This window comes from Rattus norvegicus, chromosome 16, assembly GCF_036323735.1.
Source record: "Rattus norvegicus strain BN/NHsdMcwi chromosome 16, GRCr8, whole genome shotgun sequence".
NCBI lineage: Eukaryota > Metazoa > Chordata > Mammalia > Rodentia > Muridae > Rattus > Rattus norvegicus.
In genome coordinates this window covers 13,355,001-13,374,974 of record NC_086034.1, presented here as the reverse complement: position 1 = coordinate 13,374,974, position 19,974 = coordinate 13,355,001, and the positions used below count along the sequence as shown (strand labels likewise).

Below are 19,974 nucleotides of genomic sequence, written 5' to 3'. Positions count from 1 at the left end.
TCTTACTCTCAAGAGAATAAATAAATGAAATAGCAATTGTGGAGGGCCAAATATTTAAAAGATATTAAAAAGATTTCTAAACACACTGTTTAGAAATGTTTAGCAATTTCATTGACTTGTTTTACAAGACCATGGGGCATAACTCATACTAATATTTTCACACATATATAGAGAAGTATACATTTGCATATTCCATCATATATATGCATTTGTATGTACATTTACATGAAGCAAATATTTTGCACAAATGATTTTGTACAACATGTGTATGTGAAACTGCTTACCCAAATTTCTTCCTTTAACATGAGCTTATCTATGTAAGATATGCACACATACATGCACCACTTTCCTGAGTGAGAACATTTTTGTCATTTCTAACTGGTTTACATTGAATATTATTGTCTCTTCCATGGGGAGGTTGTGGGGCAGTGGGCTGTGAGAGGAAGCCTGGTAAAGTTGAGTTAAGGTTTGATGCCCTAGGGACTCTGAAGCGACAATAGGAGCTTTGCCTGCTTCTGGAACCAAGGCCCTGTCATGTAGCCCCAGCCTCACAAGGCCCCTAATGAGATATCCCTAACCTGTCAGACCAAGTCAACAGGAAGCACCTGCTGTCAGACCTTGACCCACCCCAGAAGTGTATATAAGGATCCTATTCAGAAGGAATAAAGATACGTGAGAATTACTCCATTGTCTGAGAGCTTCTCTCATTAGAGCTATAACACTGCCACCCAGGGAATAGATCTGCCACTAGAAGTTCCCCCCGCACCCTTTGCGGGCTGCTCAGCCTGGCCTGTCCCAGCAGAGAGCAACAGCAGTGGAGGCCACAGAAATGATTCCCTCTCCTAGCTCACATTCTCTCCCCTTCTCCAGAAGCCTTGCACCAGGCCTGGCCAGAGATCTCCATGCAAAGCCTCTGGTATGCAGTCCCACCGGAGGTGATGGGAAAATTATTTGTTCCACATTTGAGCCAAGACATGTCTTACTGTTAAACTCTTCTTTTGGATTTGATGCTCTTTCAGGTTTAATGAAGCCCTGTGATGTTAACTCATTGGAGTGTATAGACACTCAAAATTTCCAGAGCTACCTGTTGAAAACTGAAAACTAAACGGGACCTTCTATGTCCCCACAAGCAATGATCACACAGCCACTCCACCTTGCTCTCTGAGTCCCCACATGCAGTAATGGCACACCTGATACCTCCTGGGACCTATTTATTTCTCATTCTTATTTAGCTTCATCTCTGGACTTCCGGGTCGTATTGGCTGTCTTAAGGTTTTGTTGCATTTCTGGCCTGATAGGTTGTAAAGGGATGTGGAAACCTTTGAGGATTGATAATTTCCTAGTATTGAAATATAATCCGGTTTCCTTCTCTACTTCTACAGTGAAAATAAAATTATAGTAACATACAGTCACCTAATTCCTTATATTAAGAGATAAATATCTCCATTGTCCAAAGGATATATATATATATATATATATGTATATGTATATATGTCGAGTACATGAAGTAGAATTTAGTGATCTATCCTATGCCTTTAAAAATTCCATCTCTCAGTGCAAAGAACAGACAGTTTAAGATAATATATTACAAAGTAATAGTGAAGACAGATCACACAGTAGATATGGAAGCTTCTATGAACTAATGTAGAAAAGGCTATTGTTTATTGTTACTAATATTACTTTAAAACAACACCGTCATTCTTAGTTTATAAATAACACACATTTCTTCTTCATCTCAGGAGAGGCAGGAATTGAAGGCAATTTGACACGCATATCACATCCATTTAACAGAATCACACCAGTCTCCTCCCTATTGCAACCGGTGACCTCAGCCACAGGATTTTGTCCTAGATTAGAGAACAAGATTTGAGATCCCTCATGTGTAGTGAACCTTAAAATTAGAAAGCAATTGGTTTAACCTCTAATAGCCATGCCACTAATAAATCAATGTGTACATCTTGTCTGTCATACAGGTACTATGGCATACACAATTCATTTCTAAGCAGTGATATTGGTAACAATTCTCCTCCAGTAAGCTGCATTCCAGAACTATGACATATAGCCAGAGCAGTTGGAATTTCCCATTTAATCCTACGGTAATTTCTCTGTGTCTCAAAGCCAAATTTGAGGATTTGTGGAGCATCTTAAATGTACCCTTCTGCCTACGCGGTACTGAAGTATGTCCTGCTTTAGTGTCAAATTCCACATGGAAAATCTTGTTTACATTCTGGAAAATCTGCTCACCATCAGCTGCCTTTGGCCTGAGAAACATTTTCTACAAGTGTTTCTTGTAGTAGAAACACTAGTAGATGAATGGTTGAAAGGGTCTTGTCATCCTCATTTCCCTTCTGCAAAGACAGCTAAGGTAGGCAGATAAGGGCTTCGCTGGCCAGGGGTACCATTGATTGGGAGGAATCTCTTTACTCTTTAATAGTTCAGGATAACCTAATGTAAGTCCTGAACTAAAGAAGCAAGCCTGACCCCTAGAAGAAACTCTGCCTCTGGTATGTGTTAGGGGGCACCCGTGTCATTAGTTCATTTTTTCTCTACAGCAGGAATGCAGGAGCTCAGTCATGCCATTTTGATAACTGAAATAGCTAGAGGGTGAAGAGTGATCATTGAAAAGCTAGGTAAGGAAGAGACACTCAGAAGCCTTCAATACTGGTGAGAGAATCTTATAAGGATTCTCTTGGCCACTGTGCTTCTCCATTCAGAGACCTGCTGAACCCAAGTCTCTTCTCCAGATGCCTCAGAGATCTATGTCCAACACTGGGATTTGAATCTGAGGTCCAAGTTACTGATGAGTAGATTAAAATGGGCCAACAATCAAGTTCTTCTTGACCATGTTAATTTTTAGTTAATTCTTTGATAAAAACAAAAAAAATGTGTGTGAACAATAACCCTACTTAACTATCTTAACTCTCTACCAGCCTTATGATTGTTAACTCTTGGTTTATACACCAAGTTCAGAATATTGTCTGGCCCTCCCTAGTTGTCAATAATGAACTCTTGGTAGACATGTACCCAGTCTTGTTCCTCTCTGATGTTGAGAGGATCTCCTTTCTGATGGAGCCTTGGGATCCAGCTGGGCCAATTCATACTATCTCTAAGCCTTGAAAGTTAATGCTGAGTGACACATCGTGTCTCCATTTTTTCAATAATACCAATATTCAAATTCCCAAAGTGTGGCTGAGGGATTTTGATTTATACACTGTGCTTCCCTGTACAGATGTCTGCTGTGCCTGAGTCATTATGCACACAGCTTGGAAAGATGAATATTAAAGAGTGAAGAGGGAACCTGCCACTGTCTTACTGATATGAACTTGGAACTTGGTGACGAGTTGGTAGAGAAGAAAAAGGATACTTGCATTCAGAGAAGCCAGTAAAGTCTCACTTTCTGCGTTGCATTCTTGCCCTGGCCTTTAAGAGATATTTCTTTTCATAGTTAACGTTCCTAGTGGTGCTTATTAGAGTAGTATGATATTTATTCAGCAATAAGAGTCGTGACAAATAGGTGATTTAATAAGTCATCATACTATAGAAAATGGATATATTCTGTATTACTGTGAGCATTACTTATGCATAAATATTTCATAAGCTCATGTTCTTTCTTCCCTCAGAGATCTCTTAGCCTTCAGGTAGACTATCAAGTCTGATTTGCTCTTTTTATTTGGGATACATGCAGACAAACATGCTTACTTCATTTTGTTTCACCGTTGCCTTCAAAAATGTGCATTAATTTTAATTTATATTTATCTTCTTGTAATTTGTAAGCATTTTCATGTCAGTGTGTCTTTCTCTGAATATAGGAAGAAGAGACAGTGCTATCCCAGTTTCTACTAATAAGTATAGAGGTCTTCCGCAGGCCTCACTTCTGAACAGAAAGAGTTCTATGTCCTCTTTGCTCTGAAGAAAGAAAATGCATTTGTAGTCATGGCAGACAGCCACAGAGGAAAGGACACACTCTGAGCAGCCTTGTCATCCGAGTCCAAACAGTGCTTGTGTGATGGAAATCAATCTTCTAGTTGGCAATTGCACATTTGCCAGGGAATCAATGCAGTTAAATTTACATTGACCTCAGCAGAATGATTTTTAGTGGCGTAAATACCTTCAGGCTCTTGTCTGGGGTAATTCAAATGGATAGAGACAAGATACTCAGATACATTTTTTTTCTGAGAACACATGGTTAGTTAGAAGAATATAGCTGGACCCTGGGTCACATGGCATGTGTAAGTGGTTTAAGACTTGAAATTTTGCAGCATAATTTCAGGGGGAAACTAGAAACTCTCATGAATAATGACTTTAATAAAAGATAACATTGATTGGCTGTTTAAAATGTGACAAGCCACATATATCACATATGACCAAAGGGATTATTGCCATCCTTATGTTATTATGGGGCAACTTGCAGCTCAGGGAAGCTACTCTCTTGAGTCAAACCTGGAGCCTGAAACATGCAGTGTGATTCAGATATTCAGAGTTTTAAAAGCTCATCGTGAACCATTCCCTTATTTCTGCTTAAGGCAATTTGCCATTTCCAAGGACAACACAGGCTGTGAGAGAATCCTACAATGGAATGTAATATGAAGAAGAGAGAGGAAGTGCAGCATAAAGAAAGGAAATGGACGAATATGGCTGCCAGCCAGTAAGAGGCACAAGAGAAGTTGCTGTGTAAAGAAAGGAAACAAACATGAAATACTTCACACTCCTGAGAAACAGTGAGACAGTATTTCTCATTGGGAGGAAGAAGTTTAGGGATTTGCCAACAAGCAGAATTCCAGAAAGCCCATGCATTGAAAACCAGATGAAGTGAATTTTTGCTTGCCATAACCCATTGTTCTTTACTACAACTACTGAATGAAATGCTTACAATTCCGCTATCAAAACATTTAATTGAGAATTGCTATACCAGTTTCTCAGTGGAAGCATTTTCAGAGTTCTAATACATCAGAAGACAGACCAGCCCAACTCCTACTACATAATGATGGTTTTGTTGTGGGTGGACTGTTTTTATTTTAATCTTGCTTTGTTTTCCACACAGCATCTTCTTGGAGGGTAATAACAGTCTGTATCAAAAAGGCTGCCTGAGGTTTGGATTGCAAATAACCCCCTCACTGGAAATCCCCTGCTTTTCTGCTCTATTGGAGTGGCAGTCAATTAAAAACAAAATGTAGAACCTTCATGTTTGAGACCTAGAAAGAAAATATCTATAGAATAAAGAATGAGGCAAGATATCTGTCTGTCCTCGCGATCCCTGCCTTCCTCTTAGAAGATATTGTCTACAGTTAGTGGCTGTCTTCTCTGACTCTGCAAGGTGGCTGCTGCCTTCCTTGTCCTTTAGTTTCTGAGTGCATTGATTTTTCTCTATAGTGAAAGTGCAGGAGATGTGCCACAGAGAAGATGGTCTGAGGTTTTTGACAAGACTTTGTAAGACCTAAAATAGTAAATGGGCGTGGGCACAGTGTCTGATTCTATGGTTAATGTGATACTTATTGAGCCTCTCTCAGCTCTCTATCACCCCCGGCTCATGGTCTTGAATAATATCACTCTGTCTCCTGAGAGGAAAACACTCAAACTGAAATCACATATACTTCCTGAATTGATTCCTTCCAGATTTTAGTCTACTTTCATACTCGATGCTCCTGAAAGCACATAAGTTTTAAAATGAAAAGCATTTGCATTTTTTAAAATGACACATAATGTTTGCACTGATCTGTGTGTATGCTCTGACATGTCCTCGTGTTTATACTCCTTGAGGTAGATGGCATAGATATGATCTCAATCATTTATTCATTTTATTATGAACATTCAAATCCCTTACTATTGATTATTATGTTCAATTAGTTGATTTGAACCATACAGCACTTACTGTTTTATGCCACGGCACTCCTGTATCCATCAACCATTTCTCAGTCCAACCCTTCCCAGTCTCATAACCAGTAGAACATTGTGGCTTTTGATACCCATACAAGCCCTGATGCCTATCTGAGTCACAGATTCTCTGAACAAATTCTCTATCCAAGAATGATTTGTGTCCCACTTAGAATTTCTCATGCAAAAACACTTAAAAATGGCTGATCATTATGGTGTCGTTTTGCAAATCAATACACCAAGAAACCAATAGATGAAACTATCCCCACCCCCAAACCACAGGGCTCACAAAGGATAAAGCTGAGATCCAAGTCCAGATGAATTCGAGTGCTAAGCCACAGTGACCCTTGGCAGACCCTGCCATTTCAAGTTTCTAGTTCCCATCTCGTAATTCACAAAAACAATCAGTCATAGCCAACTCGAGACCTGCCCTGGTATGTCTTGAACCAGACAACCTTTATTTATGAAGATCTCCAGGTATACCCACTTAGGATCACTATTTATTACTGTTCCTACTCTGAAATAAGACAGCCAGGTAACATGAAAAATGAGTAAAGGTACACTGTGCCCTGTCTTTCTAGCCCAAAGAATTCTGCACACCATTGTCGATTCTTCCAGACATTCAACCTAGGACTGTGGAGCAGATCATGAAGCTTGAGAGGTTTTTAGTTCTCCATAGTTTCAAAAGCTACAGAGGCCCTGTTGAACACAGATGACTGAGCAATAAATAATTGCGTTCTGTGAGTGCAATGCTTGTGCTTAGAGAATTCCCACAGAGAAAAGCAGGAAGAGGAGAATGTAAAACTTGATTCACAACTATGGTCTTGTGACCCCTGCCTGTCTAAATTTACAGTGTCTGGTATACCTGTTGCTTCCTAGAATACCTGTTAGCTCTGTAATAATGCATCTTGGGGAATGTCCAATTCTCCTAAGGCCAGTCTAATTATTGCCTATGTCCCTTACACAAACCTAAGCTCAGTCTACCTGCTTTCTCAGGTCTATGTGACTATGATTATGTTTCTGCTCAGCCTTCTTTCCACATTTTCGTCTGTAGTATTTTCAGACTGGCTCTTTAATTTCCATTCTTCTTTGTGGTTCAAATTTTTTTTCTCTCCAATTAGTGATCAACTCACTGTGAGCAGCAATGGAACCCAGGCTTTCCAGCCCTAAGCTCCCTGCTGCATCTGTTGGTCTCTTTGGTTTTCTGTCTCCACCTGTGGTATTGTGGATTTCTATGAATTATAAGAATAAGCAGAATGCCCTGAGGCAGTGTAGAAAAAGGCCCAGGACAGTTTTCCCCTGCACTAGAAGCCAAGTTCTTTCAAATCCCATCAACCCACAGGGTGGCTCATAACCATCTGTAATGGGTTCCAATGCCCTCTTCTGGTGTGTCTGAAAGCAGCTACAGTGTACTCATACATAAGAGAAATAAATCTTTTTTAAAAAAAGAATATTAAAAAGAAGAAGAAGCCAAGTTCTTGGCCTTTCCAGTATTCAGTTAAGTTATTCCTTCTACAAGTGTGGTCATGTATGTGTGTGCCCACATGTGCATTTGTATTTGCATATGTGTGCATGTAATGTGAAAGGCAGACAACATAGATCCTTAGTCAAACTTTAAATCATTTTACCTGAACCAAAGATAATTACAAACAAGGATTCACAGCCCTAGTCTAAATGTGGATCAACCACCTGCAGGCAGGTGCAGATTTGATTTTATTATATAACTACTATTGGAGATACTCATTGGGTGGCTTTGCAGAACCAATAATTTTTGGACCGCATAGGAATCCAATGAATGGCTCAGGGAGTAGGGTTGAGCCAAGAGGCTGACCAAGGACCCTGAGGGTTCTGACCAACACACACACCAAAAAGAAACACAGTGAAGCCACTGATGGTAATAGGAACAGTGAGGACAAATTAGAAACCACCCATATCCTGGTATTTGCAAATATTCACCTCCCTGGACTGTGAATGAAGAGGACATGTTTCTCTAATTTTAACAGCACTTTATCTAGATCAGCTTGGTGAAAACGAAAAGCAGACTCCAGGATGCACTTCTGTCCACTCTGTATCAGCAGTGCTCATTTGTACTCTCCCTCGGCAAGTGACCATAGCAGAAAGTGCAGTAACCACAGCCCACATCCAGAGACCTCAACTATAGAATGGCCCCCAGGACGGACTCTAATTTTCTTCAGATCAGAGTGAATGAAAATTACAGAGCTGAAGATGTCTCTGGGAAGTCACTTAAAATATAAAACCAACTGCATGTTTTCAAATCCAGACAACTAGAATAATTTTGTACGTGCACATACATTTTTTATTTTTTTTATAAGGGTCTCACTGATACCTCTGACATTGTGCTGCACACCCCAACCCAGGAGTTTCTTCTCTTTATACCTCCCTCTCTTTCTGTAGGAGAGCTGGGGAAACAGATTCAGGTAACAACACCTGGCCTGTGTGTGGGTTCCAGGAATCAAACTCCATTCATCAGTTTTAACTTTAACTGCTGAGTCAGCTCCTAATCTGGTATGGTTCATTTCTTGTTACTGTGGCAATACCTCAGATAGCTTTTCTTTATTGTAAGGTAAATTCAGGCAATTTATTTAGCTCATATTTCCAAAGAATAGAGGACAGGGTGCTTTCAATGGCTTGGTTCTGGCATGGACTTCATAACAGATAACATTATTAATGGAACCTGTATGAGAGGAAGAGATTTCATCTCAAAGCAGGAAGCTAAGGGCTCCATAATATCCTCTGACAGCACACCATCAATTGGCCTGAGGTCCTTCCTTTGACAGGCTTTATCCTCCAAAATTGACACACTAAAGGCCACGCACATGAATTTGCAGCCACATATGTATACCAAATTGAACCATAGTAACAACTGATTTTGCCCTTGTTCTTCCTTCTACTTAGAATTATCCTTCCTCACTCCTGAACCTAACTGACTCTGGCCTCTGTTTATACCCTTCTACTATATACCCTTCTACTGAGTACTTTCTTATTTGTGGTCAATAATTAGAGCCATGCTTGGTGATCTCGGGTATCTAAGTTCAGACTTGTACATTCTAAGATTCTTTATTTTCTTCTCCTGGAACTCTCATTCCAGATGTTGAAGGTTGTGTTTAAAGTATAACATATTTTGAACCCCAAGTCCAGAGCACTCATTTTTTTGTTTTGACTTTTATAAAGTAGCAAGGTTAAAAGACTCTAATTCACTATTGACTCTTTTTCTCCTCCCTCAAATAAATCTTCACTCATAACTTAGCTCAAGGAGTTGTTTTATAATAGAAAAAAAAACTATGTATCCCCAAGAATAGACATAAACCACAGAGGTGACTTCGCTCTAAGGTCTCTTCCTTTGCCTTTTAACCAGGGCTCTTATGCCAGTCTACACTCACATAAACCTGGGCCTTTCAAGTTTCTAAATGACATGCTACAAATACCAGAAATGGTTTCAAGACCTTGCATTGCCTTAAATAAAGGAGAAACCTGACATGGGCCTTTTGACCATCCCTGAGCCTCTCCTGGTCTTATACTTCTATTGCTTTTGATACTGGAACCAGTGGAGAATAAATAACTCTGGTTTGAATTTCAGCAGGGGTTGGAAGTCTGAGATTGGAAGTTTATCAGACATGGGAAGAAGTCTCCTGGAACTTTCCTTATCTGACTCAAAGCAGAAACTTCTGAGGAATGAGAAGGGCCATAAATCCTCCCTGCCAGGGGAGTTTTATGGCCATGAAGACAATAGGAAGTCTTTCTGAAGATAGATTTGTGCAAACAATTTTTACTTTGCTAGTTCCCTATATATTTACCATCCTAGGGCTTGCTGCTGTAGAGACCGCACAACTTTTTCCTCTGTTGTATCACTTCTTTCTGGGTTTTCTGTTCTCTGTTAACCTACCTCATAAGCCCACATCCTAGCACCACTTTTACATTCTTTGCTGAGTCTGTTTGCAAATCCTGTTTGCCTCACAAGTCATTTTTTTTAATTGTTAATCTATCTTTTGTTAGTATAATTTTCAGGTTCCTCTCTAGAAAACCAAATAAAGTAGAAAGAATTTTTGTTGTTGTTATTTTGTTTTGTTTGCTTGTTTGTTGGTTTTTCAGTTCTTTCCCATAAAATGCAACCACGTAAGTCTAACTACTACACATTCTTTCTTAAAATACTTATTGCAACACATTCTCTTCATTTGCTGGAGATTAAAAGTCAAGTCCCTCATGACTGAGAAGTTCTTGGTATAACAGTTAGGGGTTACTAAGATTTGTACACACAGAAAGAATGGATTTGGCAGGAAGGACAGCTATGGTAGGTTTTCTAGGGTTTAAATGACATTTGTTGTTGTATGTGATACTGTAATGCAGTCACACTTGTGGAATAATTACAGTTATGTGAAATAAACCATATTTGAAATTTGTTGCAATAAGGGGGGAATGACTATTGTAATACAGAGATATCTGGAAGCATCTTAAATGTTTGGCATCAAGGATTTTCAGTTTCTTAGGCAGATGTAAACAAGAAAAAAGGAAATGAAATAAATGGGTAGAATTAGCAGATGGCACCAGAAAGCTCTGTTCTGAAGTCACCTGGTCTTGGGAGAGTATAAAAGAAAGGGCTCTGTGCATGCTCAGGTTGATAGGTAAGTCAATGTTCTAAAGGGTAAAAACAAAAATGAAACCTGAAGCATATAATTTAAGTCATTGTACAGCATCATATAAACATAATTTAAGTCATTATCTGTAATTATATACAGATAAGTCAGCTAGTCACTGATGAAATTGACAGATCCTCAGTGTTGTCTACGGTGTGACCCCTGGCTGTGGCACTATTAGAAGGTGGTAGAATATTTGACAGATGTATTCTAGTGAAAGGAAGTTAGGTCAATGAAAGTATAGTGCTAAACTAAAGTATACCCCCATACCCTCTTTTTCCTTTCTCTCTTGCCTCCTTGTCACTAAAAAGGAAGTGTTACCTCCCACGTGTGCTCTGAGCCATGGTATTCTGCCTTCCTCAGGTGCAAAGTGATACAGTCTTGTGACTGAGGACTGATCTCTCTCATTTCAAGCTGATTATCTCAGACACTTTATTATAGTGATGGAAAAGGGATGGACATGAGAACCTGGAGTCTTTCCATTCCTTGTCATTAATAAAAAAGCAGTGTATCTGATGTCTACCTAAGACACATGGGAGAGAACAATCCTCCCCAGTAGTCACTTTTCAAAGCACAAATTCTGGAAAAAAAATGAAATTTTTGTATTTTCAAAGAACACTTTCTTGATAAGATGCAACATTATCACTTGCTTTGTGTGTAATATTGCAAACTTTTACCTCATAAGAAAATTGGGATAATAGAAATAGGGTCAGGAAGATGATAAGCAGAACAAGTGTAAAGAAAGTAATATGGTACTGGGCACACTGTAAGACTCTAATAATAGCCATTGTTGTTGTTCTGATTAATTTTGTTATTGTTAGTGCATCTTGGATTTTGCTTTTATTAAAGCTATCTTATTATCTATTTTAAAATTAAATGCAAATAACCAGGCCTACAGCAGAACGTTTAGAGAAAAACGAGCATACGATTAATTTTAATGTGACCCCATTGACTGTGAAACATTTGGCCATACAAAGAACCAATCAGATCTTGTTACAGTGACTTTCTAACCTGATTTCCTTTCATGCATTACCTGACCTTATTCAAGGTGCCATTCACAGTATAAAAGGAATAGGCTTCTGGTGTATAGAGGTATGAGCTCTTCTGTGAGACTATGCATAGACCACCTAACTGGGGATAAAGACAGTATATCTCAGTGGGTACTCAGCCTCCTCCTGTCATGCCCACCATGGCTCGTCCTATGATCACTAGCATATTATCCAGATGTGCTAACCCACACACTGGGGTGGTTTCTCCCAGGAAAGTGTTAGTCTAGGAAAGATTCCTCAGATTGTCTTTAAGAGAGTCTTAAACATTTCATAGACTCACCCACCTATTTAATTGTATCTACATGTAAAAAGTTATCCTAACTAGATATATATTCCATGGTGTTCTTATATAAACGTTTAAACATCTAGGTTCTTCTGTTTGCTCAAGAAACAGACTTTGTTTAGGAAGATAGGCCCACTTGAAGTAGAGAATCTATAGAAATTTCTGCATCTTACATGTATATCTATGTATATAAGTATGCAAATAAGTATTTATGAATCAAACTGAACAAAAAAGAGGGTTCTTTCCTTTTGTCTAGACTGCTTGCCAAAGTTGCAAATAATAATCTTTTCTGGCATTTTAAAGTGAAGGAGGTACAAAGGAGACTCTTAATTTTTACCATTTCCCTAAGTGGAATAAGAGCCCACTCAGTTTAATTACACAGAGCATTTTTTCTTCTTCAAACAAATGGGAATAATGAGCCAGGTGTGGTACCACAACTCTCCAGGATCTGGAAAGTGTAAGCAAGCCTCAAGTTCAAGATCAACATGATCTACATAGTGGGGCTTAGGCTAGTCTTGACTAAAACCTAGACCCAGTCCTAAAATGAAATAGAATAATGAAGACATTGTCAGTAACTTCTAGCAAACACTACTGTGTTCCCAATTTCTATCAGGTTGACGTCTCAAGAGTATTACACAAATGGAACCATACAGAAAATAGAACAAAACCTTTTAAGTAAATCAGTTGCAATTGACTTAAAAGCTTTCCCTATTTTGTATAAATAATGCAAATCAGTTCTATCATGAGTATACAAATATAAACATTACCAAATACATAAACATGTAATTAAAAACCATATTCTTTATCTCTAATAATTTTCTTGCTTTGTGTTTATTATATGATCTATCCTGTTAGTAAATTTTGTAATGTAATATAGGATTTCAAGTATCACCAGTTCTGACACAAATCTTTAAAATGCACTACTATTGAGTAACTGTTTTCACAGATACTTCTCCATTTCTCTCCCCTTGACTTCCTGCAAGCAGCGTCCTTCATTGTGCTTATATGGGTTCCACTGTTTTATATGCCACCTATAAATGGGAGCCTGTTATATTTGCCCTCCCGGCCTCGTTTCATTTAATGAAATACCTTTGTGGTTTTTCCAAATGTGATTCATGTTGTATATAGAAATACTTCTGCTTTGTAATGCTACACAGTGCTCCATGATATGTTTAAGCCAAATATGTTTTATCTCTTTAGCTACCATTTAGTCATTAGGTTGGTTTTATATCTTGGCTATTACATATAGAACTACAATGACCAAAGAAGTACAGATTCCTCATTAGATTCTAATTTCAGTGCTTTTGAAAAAGTCATAATCACTGGGTATGGATAAAATATTGGTTGGCAGATACCAAGTACAACGACATTTCTTCTATTAGTTTCTATTTTCTCAATGAAGATTGAAAGAAGAAAGACAAATGACTAAAAAGGAATTGGATGTTGAAAGAAATGAGTTGACATATAAGTGGACTGCATCATGGACATTTTAAAATGTGATCTTGTCGGGATCAATTAAATAACTGTCATAAGGGATTGCACATAGGTTAGCCATTTTTGTAGCCATGTAGCTATATTAATTATGAGGAACAAACCCATGATGGCGTACCACTAATATTTTTGTTACAAGGCACCAGCAGCTCTGGTACCCATAGTGTTCACCACATCACCTGGCATTACTAAGTGTAAGTAGTTGTTCACATTTCTCATTTACCCCAATATTTCTGGTATGAGACCTCGCTCACTCACAGATGAATATGCTTTGCAGTCATTGTAGTCATTGTGTGTCAGTAAACTGGTTTGCCAGTCTCTACGCTGGAGTTTCCAATGGAAGACAGTGCTACAAATATGCATTTTTAAAATGTTCCCACACAAGGATGATTCTGCCCAGACCAACTTTGAGAATGACTACAGTGGTTGAGGGGGAGCTGTGTTACAAGATTCCTCTCTCAAGTGGTTCATATCACAAGGTAATATTTGGTTGCTTAATCTCTCTTCTGGATGGCTCTTAGTACCATGAAGTCTTTTTCTTCATTTGGTTACATTTTATTATGTAGGTGATAAATACAAATACAAGGTTATAACTTTTAAAAGTCTTTCTGTGGACAGAGTTTAGTTTGGGATTAGACAATTTACATAAAATAAAATTCACCATTTTTGAAAATACAATCTGATTAGTTTTTCTAAATGTGTTCATAAATCCCCATAAATTCTGCCATATCTCTAAATAATTAATCCAATTATTAATTATAATCTACTATTCTTTTTTCCTTTTATTGGATTTTTTATTTATATTTTAAATGTTATTCCCCTTTCCCAGCCAAACTCTCACTTTTATTTTTCTTCATAAAAATTGATTTCTATATTTCTGCTCAAACCCCTACATAATTTTCCAAACAACTTAGTAGAAAATGGAAATGAATCTTTCTCACTAAACAAGTTGAAGCAAATTTTCAGACTTTGAAGGAAAACATGCTGTTACCTCCTATAGGTTTTGTCATGCTAAAGCTGACAAGATTTCATCTTCAAGACTTTCACATATGCAGTCTCAGAGACTGGTCAGAGATTTGGCCAGCATCTCTGCCAAAATGATGTGAAGCTTCGAAATAAAAATGGAGGCTAAGGAAGGGGAGGGGGGAGGGGGATGTTTGCCCGGATACCGGGAAAGGGAATAACACTCGAAATGTATATAAGAAATACTCAAGTTAATAAAAAAAAAATGGAGGAGTCTACCAAAACTGAACCCCGCCGTGAACATGATTGCTGGGGGGAGGGTGGTAATAAAAGTGATTGTTGAAATGGGGGGAGGATGGAGAGGGGAACACCCATAGAGAAGGGGAGGGGGAGGGTTAGGGGGATGTTGGCCCAGAAACCGGGAAAGGGAATAACAACCGAAATGTAAATAAATACCCAAGTTAATAAAGATGAAAAAAAATAGGGGAGTCGCATCCTTTCAATAACACAGAGAGGGGTCAATGAGTACTCAAAAATGAAGATCCTTAGTTCATCTCAGTTTTTAAGACTAATTATAAGTCATATTCTTACAATCAAAGATCAAGAGAACTATTATAAAAAGTTTACTGTCCTCTTGAAAACTAAGGGGAGGAGATACTGAGTCCTCACAAAAAAGTAAATATGAGGTAATACATATACTAATTACTTTGAGTTAGTCATTCTATAATGTATGCATTTTTCAAAACATCAAGTTGTACATCACAAACATGTATCATTTTAATCTGAGCATTTCAAACTGTGAAATTCATTAAAAACTCACAGAATAGCCAAAATGTGATATAAAATATTTATGTTCAATGGAAATGGTCAGTTCAAAGTTCTATGGTATAAGACATTTAAAAGTTTTTAATAAAGTCAGAAATAATATCATAATAATTTAATTTTATCTTTTATGTGTCTTATATTTATTATTTTTATATTTACTATTTATGTATTCAGAATAGCATGTATTTTAGCTAAAACTAACAATGTATAAAGAAGTCATGGGGCTGGGGATTTAGCTCAGTGGTAGAGCGCTTACCTAGGAAGCGCAAGGCCCTGGGTTCAGTCCCCAGCTCCAAAAAAAAAAAAAAAAGAAAAGAACCCAAAAAGAAGTCATATGGAAATGTACTAGTTTGTTATCTAATTTCAAAATATATGTATAATAAAAGATAGTTTTACCAGAGGTACCTGCATGGTGGATAATGATTACTCCTATGGCAAAAAGATACTGTCCGCTTGAGTTTCAGAACTCCAATAAATTAACTCAAACTGACCATGAAACTCTTCTCTTATAGGCCAGCTTTCAAGGTGCTGGAGGTTGATATGCAAATGCCAGTGGTTTTACTCAGCACTAGGTGCTGCAGGCTATAGTACTGATAGCAATTTGGACTGACTGCTGCAATAGTGGCATAATGGTTATCCATGAGACAGAGAGAGTTCATATATAGTACTGCACACCTAGGTAAAAACCAATGACATGATAAATCATAGACCTTAAGGGAGAACCAAATGATGTTACTTACATAAAAGTTCACGTTATCCACATATTCTAAAATTTAAATAAAAGAAACTTACCCAAGATAAACTTGTAATAGATACATCAATCTCCAGGGATATATTGTTACTGCCTTCCCAGTACTGTAGTTTCAAGGGCTATACTCACTGATTTTACTTTGGTGCTAAGAGTGGAATTCACTTACTAACACTTACTGACTTATCTACTCATTCATTCACTAATAGTTTTAATTGAATATAAACAATCAATCTCTGCTGGTGGAAAATAGAGTGAAATACTTCTTCCTATTATGTCATTAAACAGGAAATTACTTATAAAACAATATAAGAAGCCTCTAGAGATATATATTAGAATACATATCAGATAAGCATGGTGGTTTTATGACTTTGGTCCAAGGCTTAGGAAGCTTGAGCCAGGAACATTGATTGGAGCTGCTCTGAAGCCTGACCTTAAGAAAACAAACAAAAACAAACAACATGTGAAAAAACCTTAGGACCAAAGAACAAAATAAAGTTCTACAACGTTGAAAGATTCAAAATAGACAGAAATTATTCAAGTTTCTATAAATTAATAAATAGCAATTTTAAAAAGAAATAGAGTAAGTAATTTTGTATTCTAAAATTCATGGAAATCATAAGTAACATAGACAGACAATAATATTAATAAAGATTAAGCTGAAGAGTTAGAAATTCCTGGTTCTAAAACTACCAGCAAAGCTACAAAAATTAAAACAATGTGGCAATAACATTTAAACCAAAGGAATCAAATAGAGATCCCAGAAATATATCTACATACATATATGATCAAATGCTTCTCAGTAAAGTTCCAAAAAACTATTACATGGAGAACAGATAGGCTTCAAAACTGTTTATTCACAACAAAAGAATCAACTTGGAATATTTCATTACACAATAAAATACCAATTCATAATAGCTTACAAACTTAAGTAGATAAGAGCACTGGCTGTTCTTCAAGAGTAGCAGAGATCAATTGCCAGTACCCACATGACAGCTCACAACTGTTTATAATCCTAGTTGCAGCAGATTCAACACTTTTACACAGACAAATGTATGGGCAAAATGCCAATGTATATAAAATAAAAATAATAAAAATTAAAAAAAAAACCTTAGGTAAAAAGACCAGGAAAACCCTTAAGCAATAAAATCCTTAAAGGGAATAATAGATAAATACTTTCATGACATCAAACTTGACAGTGATTAGAGCTACACAAAAAGCATGGACAATAAAAGAAATAAATGTAAACTGGACTGGAACAAAATAAAGCCTTCTGTAGATCAAAGGATTCTCACAACCAGTAGACTGAAAACTCTTAGGATCAGAAACAAACACATCTGAGTCATGTGTTTTAAAATACACACAACAACAAACCAATAATGAAACAACAACAAATCAACAAATACACACAATAACAAACCAATAATGAATGAACAACTTAAGCACATATTCTTTTTTTTTTTTGATTTATGAAAAGTTTTATTTCTCAGTGCTGTGAAGCATTCTCATCATAATTGCTAAGTTAATCAAGGAAAAGGCACCTGGAAGTATGTGTCTTTCAAGTCCTTGAAACTGCAACTCACAGCCCCTCTCTCCTGCGGGAAGTCTAACTGTTGCAGTGGTCTTCCCAGCTTTGGTTTTCTGGATACAAAGCTCAAGATCGCGTTTATGCGTTCCTCTGACAGCCACCTTGCTCAGAGAGTAGTGCATTCTTCAGCGTTATTGTATGGAGATTTTCTTTTTCAATTTTTCTGATTAACCCTTTGGAAATTCTCCTGGCGTTTGACAGGAGCTTCGCATATGCTTTCAGCCTTGTCCAGACTTCTGTTTCAAAAGTGCTTTCAGGGAAAACTTCAGTGACAAGGCATTGAGCCCAAGCCTCTCTTTCTGTGACCCTCTTCCCAAAGAGAAGCATCTCAGTTGCCTTTGCTGAGTCCATCATATTCGGAAACAAGTAAGAGGAGCATGCCTCCGGGCTCTGGCCAAGGTGGCTGAACGGAGTATGAAACGTTGTCCTGTCCAATGCATAGACAGTATCGAATAGTCTCAGAATAGTGACAGATATTCCCACAGCTGGGTCTTTTACTACTGCAACAAGAGGCTTGGGAAAGTCTATAAAACTGTTTACAAATTCTCTCGGTTCCACACACCCTCATTAACTGCCTCCTCTATTCCCCCAGTGGCACTAGTGAAGTTAGTCAAATCACTCCCACTGCTGTGTGAAACCTAGCTGTGAAAACAGCTATGACTTGTAGGGTTGTGGGTCTCCTGTTTGCTCCCCAACAGGATAGGGCAGAGCCACTCAGGGAGGCAGGATATGGGAGTTGACTGCACTTACCCCATGCAGTCACAGGGCAGGTGTTGGGCCATAGTGAAGCCCTGAGATACTGCTCTAGGGGTGGTGAAACACAGTCTGATGTGGGGGACAGCCAGAGCTGGCTCGGGGATCCCTGGGCCTGCGAAGAGGCTGGGTCCATAGAGTTCCCAGGCTCTTGAACAAACAGGTGCCCCTGGAAGTTGCGGGAGAGCTGTGCCCATGGCTGAATTTGGCCCAGTAGGGGAGTGGGGACTTCAGCTGATCCCATTGGAGGGGAGTCCTTAGCTTGATGGCTTGAGCTTGGCTTTATGGGTGTGGCTGAGAGCAGAGAGGCCTTCTACTGGAAACTAGACAGCAGTTCCCATAGGACTTCTCCATGACTCCCCACAGCAGATCTCAAAGAAAAGAGGCAGTCCATGGTTTTACAGCATTTATTGTCATGGTGGAAAGTGGATGAGTTAAATTTTACTCTACTTCTCACTGTGGGCATGAGGTTAAATACTTTTGCAGGGAAGAATGTCTGGGAAGGAAAGCTTATTGGCTAAGCCCTCCAGGTGTTTAAGTACCCCATTAAAATGGAGATGTCTTGAGCCTATGTAACCATAGGTCAGGTCCTCTACATGTGGAGGGCTTGGTGTGTTACCCTTACATAACTGGTGGCCACAAATCTATCTATGGGGAGCTAGTGACAGGGGCCTGGTGCCTAGGAGCAGGCAAAGCTCCTAACATCCCTTCTGGGTCTCTAGGCTTCTGGTCTTAGCTCAGCCAGGAATCACGATACCTTTCACGGTCCCACAATGACTGTGTTATTTGTGTTGGCATTTTTAAGTGGGAGTATAATATCCTGATACATCTAGAAGGTTATGAGGTTCATTTTGGTGGGCCGATTGAACATGAGCTTCGTTATGCCATCTTCAGAAGTTCCCAGGATGATTTAGACTCCTGGGCTTTCTCATCAGCTCCATGCTTTCCCTAGCTAGAGGCTTCAGATGAGGGGCTCAAACTGGATATGACATCCACATAGTTCTGCCTGGAAGTTTCCTTTTGTAGGGTGCCCGGGGCATTCCATGCATCCCACTTGGCTTTATTGACAAAGTCAAACACACCAGGTTTAGGCATATTACAGGATCCTCCTGTAGCCTGCTTACACAGTACAGAGTCTTAGCTTTACTTCATTTCCTGGGTCCTCCTTCAAGATTTTCATTTGGTTCATTGCATTTTTAAAGTCCTGCTGACTTTCTCTCATTAGTGGTCTGCCTAGGTGCAATTTAGCCACTGGTAACCTGCAGGAGACTTACACACCAACACCATGCCCAACTCCAGGTCACTGCCACCATAGCTAGATGCTGAGGCCAAAGTGAGCCCAGAGGCTTAGGCCCCGCTGAAACTGTGTAGCAAGACCGGGAAGGGTGAGCACACATCCTTTTAATGATATTATGATATACAAATGACCATCAACACATGAAAAGATATTCAATAGCAGCGGTCATTAGATAAATGTAAATCAGAAGTACTACTAGGAAAGCTATTGTAGAGGAAGTGTTGGTGTAACTACAAAAATTTTAACTTGCATTACTGTTGAAAATGTACAATTATCCAGCTACTATGACAAATACTACACAGTACTTGATGAAATTATCATATGAGCTGAAGATTCTACTTACGAGTATAAGCCCATAGTTGTGAGCATAGTCTGGAGAAGGCACTTGCAAAATCAAACTCATAGCATCATTGCTTACCCATCGCTTTGAGGTAGCACAAATCTGTACTTACCA

General features: G+C 38.5%; 1 pseudogene; it reads right to left on the bottom strand.

The window, feature by feature from the left end:
• Positions 1-17,576: 17,576 nt before the first annotated feature.
• Positions 17,577-19,536, bottom strand: Eci2-ps1 (enoyl-CoA delta isomerase 2, pseudogene 1; annotated as a pseudogene).
• Positions 19,537-19,974: the final 438 nt, after the last annotated feature.